General features: G+C 31.7%; 1 long non-coding RNA gene across 1 annotated transcript in view; it reads left to right on the top strand.

Annotated features, from left to right (window-relative positions):
• Positions 1-11,421: 11,421 nt before the first annotated feature.
• The window catches only part of LOC140431285 (uncharacterized), a 113,639-nt gene continuing 106,665 nt past the window's right edge, over positions 11,422-18,395 (top strand). The window contains exon 1 of the long non-coding RNA XR_011949651.1: positions 11,422-11,631. This is a non-coding gene — a long non-coding RNA (uncharacterized lncRNA). The remainder of the gene's footprint in view (positions 11,632-18,395) is intronic.

Genomic DNA, 18,395 nt, shown 5'->3' with positions numbered 1-18,395 from the left:
TTCGTTACGCCGGTATCCAAACTCACGAACCACACCCTATCTTGAGACACACGACTGTTTCCTTTCGATGACCAAAATATGACTGACTTCTCCTGTCTTATCATCGACTCCCAAATTTCCAATTTAAAAACGACCGTCCAATCAAAAAGCTTAAATTGTGTTTACTATGATTTTGGAAAAGCCTAATTTCGGTTTCAGAGAAAACTAAATAGCTTACTTTAAAATTGGTTGTTTTCAATACATCATTTATACATATTTCAAAAGATTAGAATATGGTCATTTAATACTCGACTCTACAAACAATGAAAAGATTAACTTACAGGTAAAATGTCTTCTAATTCTAAACAAAGGTTTTTTGATAATTTTGTTTGCAACGGAAAAAAGGTCGTTTGCCAAACAAATTTCTATTCTTATCTACACTAAATCTTATCTTAAATTAATATATACATTTTTGTTTATAACGATTTCTTAAAATTTTATTCCGATAGATATTTTTATTTGTTTTTCTTTGGTTGGGAAAGAAAAAGTATGACAAATCTCCGCCTTTGCATATGATAAAAATTACTAAATTATGCAGGGATTTTTCTCTATGCAAAAACAATAAAGAATAGTCTTTCAACATTTTATTAATTCCTTCTTTCACTTGTTGTCGATATTTATATGGGATCGGGTAAGTCTTCGATCGAAAATTTCCTAAGTCTTTAACCTCAAATGAATGTTCATACTTTTTGGCTACTCTGTTTTCTTCATTTATTAAATCTTCATACTTTCTCAATATTACACGCAATTCCTTTTCCTTTTCGTCTCCACATATCAATTTTCTTTCTTTTTCCTCAATTTCTTTACACATATTTAATTTGTATTCTGCCTCCTCCATTTCGCATACTTCTTCAAATACCACTGTTTCAATTGTACCTTTTTCGTCTTCTTTTGTTAATCTTTCTTCTTTTTCTTCTTCTGGGCTCATCTCTTCTTTTGAGGAAACCCACTTTTCACTTTCTTTTGCCGATCTCCTCTTTCTTCTCTGTCCTTGTTTCATTGCCAAATTCATTTCCACCGTTTGTTCTTTGTCTAAATCATTTTTTTGTTTCTCATTTTCCTTTTTCATTTTTCTTACTGTCCTGTTCTTCTTCTTTTTCCTCTGTGATTTTCATCAGATATAAGATATTTTTGAAATCTATCACCACATGTTTTTCTGCCAATTCATCCACTCCTACGATCATATCATACAACATGTTTGGCATCACAACACATTGTAGTGCATAAAATTTCTTATCCAATCGTACTTTTATTCGTATCCCTTCATTTATCGTTGCCAAAGTCCGTTTATTTGCGCCCACTAAATTTACCTTGGGAATTTTGTAAATCAAATTCGTTAAATTAACTTCCTCTATTAGTTTTCTGTTGATCAGTGTAATTTCCGATCCAGTATCAATCATAATTTTAATCGGTGTCTCGTTGATAAAACCATCTACAAATTTCAGATTTGCTCCACTTATTTTGTCCTTATTTTCTGCCAATTTAATAAATTCCTTCGGGTGACAAAAAATTCCTGTTTGTTTCTTTGTCTTTAGTGAGCGCCTTCGTGAAAAGACGCTTGCTGTTCTTGTTCGCTTCTACTTCTGTCGCTTTGTCTCTCATCCTCATATTCCTCTATGTGTGTGTTGTTGACCGCTCTTCTTTTTTTTGTATCAGTTCTTTCTTTATCCCCTCAACACATCCTCTAATTTCCTGTTCATAGTTTTCCAGACGCTGCTCTATATTGCTCATTGTTTGTTTTGTTTCCCGTTGGTTTTCTTCCATTTTTAGTGATGTTTCTTGTTGATTTCTATCCATTTTATCCATTTTCTTTGATGTTTCATTCATTGTTTGTGTCTGTATTTGCATCATTGCTAATAATTTTTCCAGCATCCCTGTTTCTTTTCTTTCCTCCATTATTGTCGCATTTCCTTCATTATCCGATCCTTCATCAATAATTGTTTCTTCTTCTATCTTATCCTCTTTCCTTTCTTGCGTTTTGCTTCGACTCCTTGTGGTCGACATGTTCGTTAGATTATTTATCCCCGCCAAATATGAAGCTTTGAAATTTGTGCAATAATATCCCCGCCAAATATGAAATTCGAGTAATGTTGCAAAGACGAAAACTTTTCCTCTTATCCCAAATGCAATAAATTCAAATAAATGCAATAAAATTTTAAAACTTTTGTCAGTTGTAAAAATCAATCAAATATCATAAATTATATCATGTAAAAATTTGTACCTAGAGAAATTTGAAATGTAATGTCATAAAAGCAAATATTATAAACTTTAACCATCGGCAAATAAATTTTCAATCAATCTGCTTTCTTTCTCTATCCCTTTAAATTTTAACTAGAAATACTTTCTACGCCTTACACGTTGGGGGCCATTTGTTATGATTGTTTATTTTGAGTTCAAACTTAGTTTATTGAGCCAATAAAAAAAAAGAATTATAACTTATTTGTTATCAAAAGTAAAATAATCCCTATATTACCTGTGTTCGATGGACTCAAAAGATTTTCTAGTTGTCTTTTATCGGGATAGAGAAGAAAAGGATAAGAATACAAATATATTATATTACAAAGATTTATGTTTCTTTATTTTATATGAAAGAATAACACAATTATTAAATTCTGTCGTTATCTTATCAATCAGCATACAAGAAAATAAATCAAATTACTATGATAATAAGATTATAAAGCTACATACATTTATATTACGTGAAAAACCAATTTTACTTAAAATTTTCTTTACTTGAAAAAAGAAACCACAAAACTTTAAACTTTTGATTAGCCTAACAAAACCTCAGTTCTTAAATTTGAATGCTAATGACCATGATGTCGAAACGATCCTTCACAGATATAAAATTCAATTGTACAAACACTTACAGTTTATTTTCTTCTTGAGTTGTATGTTGGAACATACCCAGAAAAGTCCAGTCTCCTCAAAGATGTGATCTCCCCTTTTTGGCACCTCGGCTCCTTCTTTACGTCTCTGAAAACCTCCTGCAGACTACACAAAAAACACCTGATTCACTTCTCCAAACTCCGCTACTTATTTATGACACCAGGACCTCTTTTTGTCAACTTGATGCCGTAAGAATACTTTCACATATACTTTATAAAATGCCCACGGTAGATACAAGGACCTCTTTTAATCTACTTGTTATCTCCTTCTTTAAACTATTCACTTCTTTTCATTACGCCGGTATCCAAACTCACGAACCACACCCTATCTTGAGACACACGACTGTTTCCTTTCGATGACCAAAATATGACTGACTTCTCCTGTCTCATCATCGACTCCCAAATTCCCATTTAAAAACGACCGTCCAATCAAAAAGCTTAAATTGTGTTTACTATGATTTTGGAAAAGCCTAATTTCGGTTTCAGAGAAAACTAAATAGCTTACTTTAAAATTGGTTGTTTTCAATACATCATTTATACATATTTCAAAAGATTAGAATATGGTCATTTAATACTCGACTCTACAAACAATGAAAAGATTAACTTACACAAATTTCTATTCTTATCTACACTAAATCTTATCTTAAATTAATATATACATTTTTGTTTATAATGATTTCTTAAAATTTTATTCCGATGGATATTTTTATTTGTTTTTCTTTGGTTGGGAAAGAAAAAGTATGACAATATATATATATATATATATATATATATATATATATATATATATATATATATATATATAAAATAAAGTATAATAATAATAATAATAATAATAATAATAATACTACACCTACGCATGTTCCGCGCTTAGCTACTCATTTGGTATTGTTAAGTGGACAAAAACCGATATAGAAAATCTTCAGCGAAAAGTACGAACACACCTCACAAAGGCACAAAAACACCATCCTCGAAGTGCAGTAGAAAGAACGACATTACCGCGGTATTTAGGAGGACGAGGACTTATGGATATAAGTGAGCAACTAGAAAAACAAATTACTAATTTAAGAACTTATTTTCAGGTGCAGGCTGAGACATCTACTCTACATCGCGCGATTTGCGCAGTAGATGATACAACACCGATCAAACTGAGGGAACCAGAAATGCGCATAAACCATCTTACTAAGGACGAAAAAATGCGCACCTGGATGGGTAAACCTCTGCACGGGCGACATCCCCATGAGGTCAGTCAAGACCATGTCGACAATATAGCGTCGAACTATTGGCTGACATCAGGAAAGATGTTCCCTGAAACAGAAGGTTCACTAGTGGCCATTCAGGATCAGGTTATACCAACAAAAAATTACCTGAAATATATCGTCAAAGACCCTCAGGTCCAAAACGACAAATGCCGATATGGATGTCAAGCCCAAGAAACCATCCAACATCTTACCGGGGGCTGCCAGGCATTTGCTGCAACTGACTATAAGGAACGGCATGACTCAGTAGGAAAGATCCTCCATCAAGAGATAGCTTTTAAACTGGGACTTCTACAAACAAACCATCTCCCATATTATCAATACGTTCCTGAGAGTATGCTTGAGAATGACAACTACAAGCTATACTGGGATCGCACTGTGCTCACAGACCAAACTGTAGCACATAACAGACCAGATCTCGTGCTAGTTAATAAACTTACAAGACAAACAACACTAATCGATGTGGCGATACCTAACAACAATAATCTGCGTGTTAAGTACAACGAAAAGATCGCCAAGTACAGAGATCTGGAAATACAAATAAGGAGACAATGGAGAATGGAAAGTACCCAGACGATACCTATTATTCTTTCTACCACTGGAGTCATCCCGAAGAACCTTCTAGAAAACATGAGAAAGCTGGGTCTAAATGAACATCTATATAAGATCATGCAGAAAGCTGTGCTACTTTCGACGTCCAGATGCGTTCGAAAATTTTTGGGAGATACACCGATGTACCAAGTCACCTAGGACTCGATAACATGGAAAGAGTCCCACCAGAGCTCAATCCTTTTGATACCGTAGGTATCTGGGATGAGTGAATTTTCCCCTTAGAGGGAGTGTGAGCCGTATGGCTAAATCTGGATAATAATAATACTACTAATAAATTACTAGGCAAACAACACTTATTGATGTGGCGATACCCAACACCAATAATTTACGTGTTAAATACAACGAAAAGATCGCCAAGTACAGAGATCTAGAAATACAAATCAGGAGACAATGGAGAATGGAAAGTACCCAGACGATACCCATTATTCTTTCTACCACTGGAGTCATCCCGAAGAGCCTTCTAGAAAACATAAAAAAGTCTGTTCGTCTAAACGAACATCTATATAAGATTATGCAGAAAGCTGTGTTACTTTCGACGTCCAGATGCGTACGAAAATTTTTGGGAGATACACCGACATACCAAGTCACCTAGGACTCGATAACATGGAAAGAGTCCCACCAGAGCTCAATCCTTTTAATACCGTAGGTATCTGGGATGAGTGAATTTTCCCCTTAGAGGGAGTGTGAGCCGTATGGCTAAATCTGGATAATAATACAATAATACCTAACTACTTTATATATATATATATATATATATATATATATATATATATATATATATATATATATATATATATATATATTTATAAATGTTTTTAATGGGTTGGAGTCAATAAAAGGGGCTATTGGATAACTATTTATTATCTCGAGCTTTCAATTCTGTTTACAATTATTATCAAGAGCTGCTAATAAAGACAAAATATCTTACAAAGTTGAACTAGAAAGAAAAAAATTTTTGTTAACTCACCAAATAAAATTAGTTTGGTAAATAAAATTGCTGCTAATACATCTCAAAAATAAATAATACAAAAATGTCTTAATCTAATAAATGCTTCTCTGAAAGTTTTAGTATAATTTTGAAAACATTTTCTTAACACAAGAAAAAATTAAATTTATAAATAAGTTAAAATAGCGACCAATTACAAATAAGCCTCAATGTCATAAATGCCAACTTAAATTTTTTATTTTTGACAATTATATTGCCAAAAATAAAATTTTGTTTAAAAATTCTTTTTTGTTTAGTAACAAAAAAGAAGAAGATTTATTCACCATTGATAGATGTCTGAAAAAATGTAACAGATATATGGAAAATTAAATCAAAGTTTTATACATAAATTATAAAGAAATAATATAATTATAAATTTTGCTTAGATTTTGAAGTTCTGATCTTTTGTTTAAATTATTATCACTTTTGCTAAGACAAACCATTTCCAAAAAAGTCCTTTTGAATTTATTACTTTCACTACATAAAATTTTAATGTTATCAAAATCCATAATATGATTTTCCATATATCCATATACAGCTGGTATATTTGAATTTTCATGATATAATATATTGATAAAAGGTACATATGGTATTCTTTGTGTATAGTTTTATTCCTTTTTGTCCTCATACTTAGACAGATATTGCATTTTAAAATTAAATTTTCCTTACCATAACAATATAATATATATATATATATATATATATATATATATATATATATATATATATATATATTTATATATATATATATTTATATATATATACATATATATATATATATATATATATATATATATATATATATATTTATATATATATATATTTATATATATATACATATATATATATATATATATATATATATATATATATATATATATATATATATATATATATATATATATATATATATATATATATAAAATAAAAATTAATGAAACCTCGCTAGAAGTAGTAGACGAATAAAACAAGCGTGGTCAGCATTCGCAAGAAATTCCATAGTCTTCAAGTCCAAAATGCCACTATACCTCAAGAAGAGAGTATTTGATCAATGCATATTACCCGTCTTGACATATGGATGTGAAACTTGGATATTAAAGAGAGAAATAACGTCGAAACTCCAAGTAACTCAAAGAGCAATGAAAAGATGTATGCTAGGGATAACAAAGAGGGATCGTAAAAGAATTGAATGGATACGGAGGTTAACCCAGGTGACTGATGTAATCCAAAGAATAAAATCCCTGAAATGGCAATGGGCAGGACATATAACAAGAAGAACAGACAACAGATGGACTACTAGAACAACTATGTGGTACCCCAGGAACGCTAAGAGACCAAAGAGGCGCCCGAATCTCAGATGGGATTATGATATAAGAAAATTAACAGGAACAACGTGGTCTCGAATAGCACAAGATAGAAAAATATGGGCGCAAATGAGAGCAAATTATAAGAACAACGAATAACTAAGACATCGTCGAATAATAATAAGAACATAGAATAACATTGAAATAAGGGAGGCTGCACCGTAATTGGAAACGGTTGATAAAGCTGCACATGATGATGATGATGATATATATATATATATATATATATATATATATATATATATATATATATATATATATATATATATATATATATATACTACTCTCCAAAATTAACGCACTACCTCAAATGGACCATGATTTTGAAACTATATTGTTTCTGAACTCTTATATGGATTTCGATAATTTTTTTTTCACATTGTAGGTATATTTCTAGTTAATTACAATATCAATGTTTTTTAAAAAATGTCAACGTTTTACCTATATACGGGGTGTAAATAAATTGTTTTTTTTTTTCATCTAATTTTGCAACATCCTGTGGAATACATTAAAAACAAACGCTACATCTTATTTATATTTCGAGTTAGCTTCATCCTTTCTCAACATTCTCCTAAAAAATTCATCTCGCTATCTCTATTATCCAAAAAGAAAAGTACGTTTAAAGCATTACGTGATTTCCTACTCTCCAAAATTAACGCACCACCACAACTGTATCATAATTTTTAAGCTATTTTTCTGTTGAATCCTTATTGGATTTCGATGATTTTTCTCGGTGTAGATCTATTTCTAAGTAATTACTGTATTAACTTTTTTTTAAGAAATGTCAACTTTTTACCCATATACGGGGTGTAAAAATAAAGTTGTTTTTTAGTCATATTTTGCAACACCCTGTGGAATTTATTAAAAGCAAATGCTACATCTTATTAATATTTTGAGATAGCTTCATTTTTTTCAACATCTTTCTAAAAAAATCACCGATATCTTTATTATCAAAAAAGAAAAATACGTTCAAATCATAACGTGATTCTATTGAATTGTAATACTCATTAATGGAAGGAGTTAGTTGGCTATGAAAAATCAAACTATTTGACAGGACAGTTTTAGACTGTCAATATTGTTTACAATTCAATAAATTGTTTTGCTGTGTTGCATATGTTAGTTAGTTGACATGAACCGTATTTCAAGAAATCTGAGTCTATCACGGGTCATTCAACGGTTTCGAGAAACAAACTACCATACAAGATGGCGTGGACAATGAAGAGGAAAACTCACAACACCACGCCAAGATAAGTTTATCAGGATTTGTGCTATAAGAAGACGTTTTGTCACATTAAGATATTTACAAATACAAGTGGCAGATGTTCATGAAATTTAGGGTCATACAAATTTCAGATATATCACTACAACCAAAAAACCCTAGAATCTTATACCAACTGTTCCTAGACAATAATTATCCACCCGCTTGTTTAAGAAAATTTTGTTTAACACACCGTCTGAAACATATTCCTGTGTTAACACTGCTGCTGTGAATCATGAAAGTGACTGCAGTTATCACATCTACTCTAAAAAAAATTTACATACTACCATATATACAAAATGTCACACCGAAACTGACACGAATATTCAATTCTGTTGGTGACTTTAAACTTACTAATAAAATAGTTTTAATGATAAATTGAACCTCCTCTAAACTCAAAGATAAAACATTAAAACATTATATGTCTAACCATGTACGTATTCCTTGTACAAATTGTAATTTACAATACATTGGCCATTGTTCAAATCTACTAAAGAACCGTATCACCTTACACATGAGTGATTCGAAGGAATATCCAGATAGGAGTAGTTTATCCATGAACGTTAACCAAAACGATCACGCAATGAATTACATAGACGCCAACGTATTAGCAATTGAAAACAGCTATTTTAAAATATTGTTTCTTGAGATGGCTTTTATCTCTCAAACAGAGAAACCCATAAACAAGAAATTTGACATAAGCCACTTAAGTGAGATTTACTCCCATTTACTGTTTTTAGATCAAGAGTTCAATAAAAAAAGAAAACGATATAGAAGTAATGTACATTCTAATGTAGAAATCTAAAAGTTATGGTTTTCTATTGTTTCTGATATAGAAACTCATCTGATAACAATAAGGGTAGAGTCCAGCTATAAATAAACAAAAAACTAACTGTCATATTAAGTTATTGTCAATTCAATACACGGTCAACATTTCGTTTACCTAAAAAAACTTTCTGTAGAAAAAGTTTCACGTTGTACCTAGCAATGAAGCTTTCAAAGTTTCCAATATAATAATACAAAATTTTTAAAATGTCCTGTGATAATGTTATTGTTATGTATTCCTTAAAAAATGTTTATTTTTTAAGAAAGAAATTGTAACTCTACTTAACATGGTGATATGTTTGTTTTTTTTTTTTCGATGATCTTTTACACACAATTTCAATCTAATGGCGGCAATCTCAAACTTGTAAATGGACAAATTTTTTGCTTTTATATATTTCGTCAGAGAGTTGACCCAGGGTCATTTTTATAAAGGCTTACTTTCAAGATGATACATATCTATGTTAAACTCTTGCGCTTTTTCGAGGATCTGTCGTAGTGTAAAGATCTGGTTAATGGTTGAACGTCCACGCCTGAAGCCTGCCTGATATTCTCCTAGAAACATTTCAGTATAAGGCTTTAATTTCTCGCGCAAAATATTTGACAATATCTTGTATGCTGTATTTAGGAGAGTTATTCCGCGGTAATTATTGCATTCCAGTTGGTTTCCCTTTTTGTGTAACGGGCAAATTAAGCCTAAGCTCCATTCTTTAGGCATTTGCTCCTCAGACCAAATTCTACAAACAATTTCTCGCATCACCTTGGTGAGCTACTCTCCACCGTGCTTAAATAACTCTGCTAGGATGCCATCGCTACCTGGGGATCTGGGGACAGCTTTTTAATGTTGCCTTAGAAAAAGTTGTACGAGACGCTAATTTAGATTAGCAGGGGAACAATATTTAATAGATCAGTCCAAACTCTAGCATATGCAGAAGACGTGGACATTATAACAAGAACTAGGGCGAGAACTGCGGAAATCCTAACCGAGCTAGTAGCAGCAGCAGAACGAATGGGGTTATAGATAAATCAAAATAAAACCAAATTCATGGCGACTAACACAAACACAAGAGCTGGAAATGTTGACACAAATTTAATCATCAATGACCAAAACTTCGAAGCAGTCAAAGAGTTCATATATCTAGGGACATCGGTTAACCCCAATAATAACACATCTGAGGAAATAAAAAGGCGAATAATAATTGCAAACAGGTGTTATCATGGTCTATGAAAGTACTTATCTAACAAACGTCTGTCTCAAAAAAACTCGTATAAGGCTGTATAGAACACTGATAGTCCACGTTCTGAAATATGGATCAGAGGCATGGACGCTAACGAAAACAGATGAATCCGCTCTATCCATTTTTGAAAGAAAGGTGCTACGCAAGATATTCGGAGCGGTCTGTGAGAACGGAATATGGAGGCGTAGATATAACTTTGAACTGCAGAATATCTACAAGCATACGTTTGGTGGTAAAGAAATTACCACTATAATTAAGCTAAACCGTCTGCAGTGGGCAGGACATGTAGCCGGGCCCGTGAGACAAACATGATAAAAAAGATTCTAACAGCGCAACCCGTGGGAATGAGAAGACAAGGTAGACCAAAGCTGAGGTGGATGGACGGGGTAACACGAGATGCCGAGAAGATCGGAGTTGGCAACTGGAAAATGCAAGCAAGGGACAGAACAGAATGGCGTAGAAAGCTTGAGAAGGTCGAGGCCCTCTAAGGGCTGTAGCACCAAGATGATGATGATGATTACTTTCAAGATCATTGCAGAAGTCACCCTGTTAATATTTAAATCCAAAAATCCGTTTTACTATTAGTAAGTATCCGGAAGGACTACCCTTGAAATATTATTAAAGTTTTTTAAGTGTTTCGAGCAAAATAAATGACAATTTGAAAGGGCGTACATAGTATTTTCATTAAATTTATTTTTTTATTTAAAAGGTAATACAAATTTTTCAACTAAATAAAACAACCTAAAATTATTAACCAATTTTTTTATGGATTTGTCCCCCATGGTCATTTACTACAGCTTGCAGTCTTCGACGCCACTGTCCAATTGATCGGTTAATAATTTCTTGGTCGAATTGGTTCCAACAAAAAACTATCTAAACGTTTTAAACTACACCACTGTACTTCCGTCGCTAATAAAATTTTGCCTTCTAAACCAAACATGCACGATATCATTCACAAACCTTAATAATCTCACCGCGGTTGTCGGTGTGCGTTCAATTTCAGATAGAGATCTATAGATAGCGATAAAGTGCGTTCAGGAACCGCGATCGCGTCGTGATACAGTGGTTGCCGATGCCTGAAAGTGTTTTGTTTCAGCGAAAAGCCATCCTGAAACTTCCGCCATTCTGAGTTTTAATATGCCGAGGGATTTCTCTAGGAGAATTCGCCGGTAAGAGATCTTGCTTTTGTTGTTTTTTAAGCGACGAGGGTGTGTTGTGATTGCTAATATTATATTCTATTAGTATTCTATTCCCTTGTATATTGCACATGAAAACGTTCTGAATTATAATAACAGCTGTGGGTATTTTTGGATGAGACTGCGTTTATTTTTCGTGACTGAGGCGTGCGTATCAGAGGTGTTTACAAATTACACTTTCTATTAAATTATTTTAAAGGAGTAACACATGAGTAACACTCATAATGGATACAAAGAGTACAAATAGGATAAATGCTTAGGTACTTTAATTTTTTCTTCCTCTTTAAAAATCTATCTTTGTTCTCTTGGGCAAATTATGACATACAGATCATCAGCAGAGCCAAAAAGACACATTTTATATAAATATATATATATATATATATATATATATATATATACATATATATATATATATATATATATATATATAATATATATATATATATATATATATATATATATATTTCATATAAATATATATACATATATATATATATATATATATATATATATATATATATATATATATATATATATATATATATATATATATATACAGGGTGGTCCTTAAGTAATTGCACAAAAAGAAACAGTAGATTGTACACTTTAAAATATTACGATTTAAGTCAAATTGCTTTAATAAAATGTTGATATTAAGAAAGATACGGGGTGTTAAAGTGCAAAATTAAAATTTTATTTTTCACTATAACTTTCATGTTTGTAAACATTTATGTATAATAATTACTCCCAACAACGAAGACAAAATAGACAAAAACATTAATACCTCTGAATTTTGGTATAAAATACCTTCAACTAAAGTTAATAGTTAACGAAATATTAAATAAAATAAATATATCAGCAGGATACTTAGTAATAGGATTTGACAAAATAACAAAATAATAGGATTTTACATCAAACATTTTACGTTTTATGTTAAATTAAAGTCATAATCAAAATATTTTGTTTACAAACAAAATTAAGAAATAGTTAAACTAAATAACATAACTGTTTGTCAAAGTAAGTGTTCGATATGTCCACCATTTTCTTTAATTCATTTGTCAATATATTCCATAAAAGATCGTCTCATATTAAATAGCATCGTTGGTTCTAAAGAAACTGTTGCAGTATTTATTTCTTATGTATGTATGTATATTATGGAACTACATTATATTTGCCACAGAAGTTCAATAATGTATTAAACTGTGATGTATCTCGTTCATTGGTTACTTATAGACACACGGAATAACCTATCGATGACATTATATGATTACGTTACAGCTTACGAGTAACTATAATTACATCTCGAACAAATGGACTATTATGATTCACTATTGAACTAATATTATGCTGAACTAAATTGCCTGTGTGTTTACTATATTTATAACAATATCGGTTATTAGGACAACGATAATGTTTTTGTAAAAATGCTGAGTCTTTCAGGTTAGATTTGTAGCAAAAGTATTTTGAAACAGAACACATATGTGTTATTTAATACCTGTGCTCTAGTTTCAATTTGTCCTAAAAAAATGGGTAAACAATTTACGTAATGAACAATAAGTATTATTTTCGAATTTTTTATGAATTAAATAAATATATCAATATCTCACCACATTGCCAAGGAATATGATTAGCACGACCAATCCAACGTTCAGAAAAGTTGTATTTAAGTATGTTCTAACTGCCTTCTCTCTCAAATGTGGTGGTGTACCATCTTGCATAAACCACATATTTTGGGTTTTTAGCATTTTACAGTAAAAAAAAGTAATACAACGCCATTATAGAAACTTAAGAAGCGATAGCAAAGAGAAATTCTAAACATGATGACGGCCAACGTCTGAATACGGACACGGCACCTAAGGAAGAAGATGAAATATCTTTTCTCCAAAAAGATATTTAGTACGCATAACAAAGCATTTTTTGATTTTACATTATCATCTTTGAGTTGTTTTAATAAGAATAAACTATGAATTATGCTTATCTACAGGTATTCAGTGCTTTACCGCACAAATATCAAACTAAGAATTATTGTGCAGCTGACTTATAAAATGCATTTATCTCAAAAACGGTTGAATTTTATGATTACTAATAAGTATACTTTTTGTTTGTAAAAATAATGTATCTTTAATATTTTTAAACACAAATAGAGCTAACTTAAAGAGCAAAAACGTAAAGCGCAAATGAATGCCACACATATGGCACATGTGGCGCCCTCTATTAGTTACATTAAAATAAGTATAAAATTATAATTTATCCTACTCAAAGGTATCCAACTGTGAATTTTTGTGCAAAAATATTTACAAAGGTAAAAGTTATAGCGAAAAATAAAATTTTAAATTTCCACTTTAACTTATCGTATCTTTCTTAATATCAACATTTTATTAAAGCAAGTTGGCTTGAATCGTAATATTTTAAAGTGCAGAATCTACGGTTTCTGTTTGTACAATTACTTAAGGACCACCCTGTATATATATCTGAGGTATTAAAAGGGCCAAACTCCATTTTCGTGAATTTTGAAGGAGTTTTGTCCATTCTCCTTCAAAATTCACCAAAATGGAGTTTGGCCCTTTAAAAATTAAGCAATAGTAATTTTTCTTGGAGATTGGTCCTGCAATAAAATATGTATTTTGCAAAATTCGTTTATTTAAGTATTTGACAAATAACATAGCTTCCTGTAAAAACAAAATATTTGTAGTTTTACTGTATTTCTTCCTCTAAAGCAGGATAGCCATCAGCATCTAATGTTGAGGAACATTTTAACGGTTTAAAATACGTTTTGTTATGATCATTAATGTACGGCAACAACTGCATTAAATCATTACATTTTTGGTTGGTTATTGGTAGTTGTTCAAGGTTTAAACTTTTTACCTGCTCAGAAAATGTAAGACTATCTCGATTTCACATGGATTCCCTTCTAATATACACTTTTTAAAATCATCATCATTAAAGTCAGTTTTATACAAAGACTGTTATGAAAGATTTTTTTGAAACTTTATTTGTTTGACTTGCATCTCCATAATTTAAAAATTCTTCTTGTCCAACTTAAAATACGCTAAGTTTGTTTGTTGTGTAAACTGCTTTAGTAATTTTTTTTCTGTAAACTGCTTTAGTAAAACCGCACCTCGATTTCCATGGCAGTTTTCTTAGCTTTTTTAATGGATGCATATATCGTATCGGCCTCCATATGAGTGTATCCTGGCTCCATAAAGTAGTGGTTTATCTCAAATTATGAGTTTGTGTCTGGTAGCTTCTTTAAAATCCTGCAGTACCTTGTAAAAGCAACATAAAATCGCTGTAGAAATTAAGAGTTTTAATGTCTTTTGAAGAATTATCCAAAGCAAACTTTCTTAAACAAGAAGCTATTTCTTGACCTCCACGTCCTGCTACAATTTCGTTCCATGAAAAAAAAATCTCTTTATGGCCAATATGATCTGTTTTATAACGAGTTAGATTGTAGATCCACAGTTGTCTTTTGTAAAACGATGCAACATTTCTCAAAAAGTCGGCCAACCTTTTTCTAAATCAAATAAAATATTCACATAACTTGGATCTAATTTACTTCTTTCTTTATATTTCTTCTTATTTTCATAGCACCTTTGAGCCATTTCCAAATGGTTATTTAAATTTTATTCTATTGTAATCTTTTCGTGTAACTCATTTTCTGTAAGGTTTGTTTTATTACAATATGACTTAAGACGAAGATGTAATCGATCACACTTCGCACATGTATCATTTGCAGGATGATGAAAAGCGAGATTAAATTCTTCATTAAATATTTTTCTGTACTGAAATTATTTGAGTGAAGCAACTTTCATTTCTTTGCAGTTTTCAGTATAAAGTCTATACATAATTGAAATATTCAAATCGGGGCTAAGATAATGTCTAGAAGATTTTTCACGGGATTAGTGGCTAGTATATGCTGGAAAACTTCTTATGTGATCGCGAACAATATCTTTCAACTATTCAGCAATTTTGGGTTGGTCTTTGTGCATTTCTCTTCCATCTGGTGAAAATACCCCATCATGGTCCCTTTTTTTCTCTACAATCACTCCTAACTTTTTAATAGAAATGCCATAGGTGCTTAAGTACATGCTTTGACAAACTTCGGTTAGATTTCCGGTAGAATATTTTAAAACATGTTACCTAGAAAAAGATCTCCTGCGTTCCATTTTCTCTGGTACTAGCCTTTGCCTATCTTTGAGTTTTTCTTCCACACTTTCCGCTAACACTTGATTTTAAGCGTGTTTATTTTATTGGTAAAATCACGAAAATATATTCTGTCTTTGAACACTATCAATCTTATCATAACACTTTTGCCTACAGTGGTATGCTGACTGTAACACTTTAGCTTTCTTTACCTTCCCCTTTTTAGTCTTTTATTCCTCACCTTTACGTTTTTGTTCCTGTTTTTTAAGTTGCTTCCAATCTTGAATACGTTTCACTCGTTTCCTTGATTTATTTTTTCCACTGTAACTGTTAAAATAGACTTATCCTCTTCACTATCGTTTTCATCTGGACTATACTTTCTGATTCCTAAAAAAAATAAGAAAACATTGTGTGGAAAAAAGTTTTTTAAGCTTTTAAGAATGTTAAAGACACAAATTAGTATATTGGAAGCACGTTTAAAGTAAGTTCATACTTTTTTGCTTTTTCATTTTGTTAATTGCTTTCGTACGTTTTATTAAGTTGTTCTTCAAGCAAACTCATTGAATTTAACGGCGGAATATTCTAAAAGAAATGAATCGACATTTTAAAACTATAACCACCTAAGCATTATACATAGGTATAAAATATATTACAGCAAGGTAATAAAACCTATTACTTTATTATTACACCAGTAGGTATTAAAAATTGCAACAATTTAGATAATTTAAGGATTATCAGGATCTGGATTATAAGGTCATCAGTATCTAGGCTACCTATTGCACCTTCTATAGAGTTTCTTGACTGAGTCATCGTCGAGTCCAACCCAATATTGTCAGATGTCTGAAATTGCATGTCTACATTTTGTGGGATCATTTCCACAATAACAGCAGCAATACTACAACTAGGCTGGGTAAAAGAAGTTGATGTGGATTCTTCAGTAGAATGACCTAAACCCATTTTTTATATAAATCAAATAACACAATTTACATACCTATTTTATTTTAGTACTTATCATTTTCGTTTCTATTTCTATCACCAACTTCTCCGGAGTCTTTAATTAAAGACAAGAGCCTTTTAGTTTGGCTTGATTACATTTTTTTGCTTTACTTGTAGTAAACTCACTTAAAATAAAACACAGAACCACAGTAGGGCTTCACCGGTCATTACAACAACAACAATTTTTTTAAGGTTATTTTATTTGAAAATGCGAATCTCCAATAACTTAAGAATATAAAAGGCCAAAGTCCAATGCTCACTGGATATTGGCTCTTTAGTTAACTAGAGTGAGCAGTTTTATGTGAAAAATCTTTCAACAAGTTCCATAAAACAATCAGACGAAAACGTCCAAGAAAGCTATCACGTAGTGTCATTCTTCTGCACGACAATTATGGCTTTATATTTCCAAAATAGTGAAAGAATATCAGGGTTGAAAGAAATTCAGGATATTGAGCATCCAACCTACCAACCAACAATCCTTCGGTTACTGAAAAAGATGTTAAACACTAATCATTATCAGTCGGACAAAGCAGTAGTAAATGTTGTAAAATAATTATTTGAGCAAGAGCCACAACAATTTTTTAAACATAATATAAAATGCTTAGTGAAACAGTGAGATATGTACCTCATATGTAGTGGTAATTAGTTATAGATATATTTACCAATCATCATCATCATTCTGGATTTACAACCCTGGGTAATTCCTAGCCTCCTCAAGAATTTCTCTCCCCAGACCAGGTTGCTCTCTCCAGACCCACCTGGTGATAGACCCACCAGTGGGTCTATCAAGGAGCGTTTTTCTAGATGGGTCATTTTGTTTTATCCGCAGTACATACTCTATCGACCTTGTACGTTCTATACTAATATGTTTTACAACATCTGGTTCCTGGTGTATTCTATCAAGTTCGAAGTTGTATCGTCTTCTCCACACTCCATTGTCATTCACTGCACCAAAGATTCACGTTGGTACTTTTCTTTTGAAACATTCTAACATATTTTCATTACTTTTTGTCAGAGTCCAGGTCTCTGAGTCATATGTTAGCACTGGGCGTATTATTGTTTTGTAGAGTTTTATTTTTTTGTATTTTTCGATATAATGTGGATTTGAGGAAAAGATTAAGCCCAAAATAGCATCTGTTGGCTATGCAAATTCTGCGGTTTACCTCTGCGGTAATATTATTTTCAGTGTTAAGGAGCGCTCCCAGGTATACAAATTCGTTCACTGCTTCCATGACGTCCTTTCCATGTACGATTGTGGTTCGTGCTTATTTTTATATACTTCGTTTTGTTGATGTTTATTATTAGACCCATTTTTATAGCTGATTCTTTTAATGATACATACGCCTCTACATACGCATTTTCTTCCAAGAATGTTAATATCCTCAGCATAGGCAAAGATTGGCACTGATTTATTATATATTGAGCCGTTGGTTGTAGTTTGTGACATACGTATTACTTTCTCACCATCGACATGGACTACGACCTACATGGTGTCCAAAAAAAAGTATGAAAAATGCTTCGACACAGCAAAAAACAGTTAACGAGTTTATGCAGACCAAGGGAGTACCTATAGAGACGTGGCAACAAGATTTTAACAA

The sequence above is a fragment of the Diabrotica undecimpunctata genome, unplaced genomic scaffold, assembly GCF_040954645.1.
Source record: "Diabrotica undecimpunctata isolate CICGRU unplaced genomic scaffold, icDiaUnde3 ctg00000621.1, whole genome shotgun sequence".
Lineage (NCBI taxonomy): Eukaryota > Metazoa > Arthropoda > Insecta > Coleoptera > Chrysomelidae > Diabrotica > Diabrotica undecimpunctata.
Note: the sequence above shows the minus strand (reverse complement) of the source record. Positions and strands in the feature narration are given on the sequence as shown.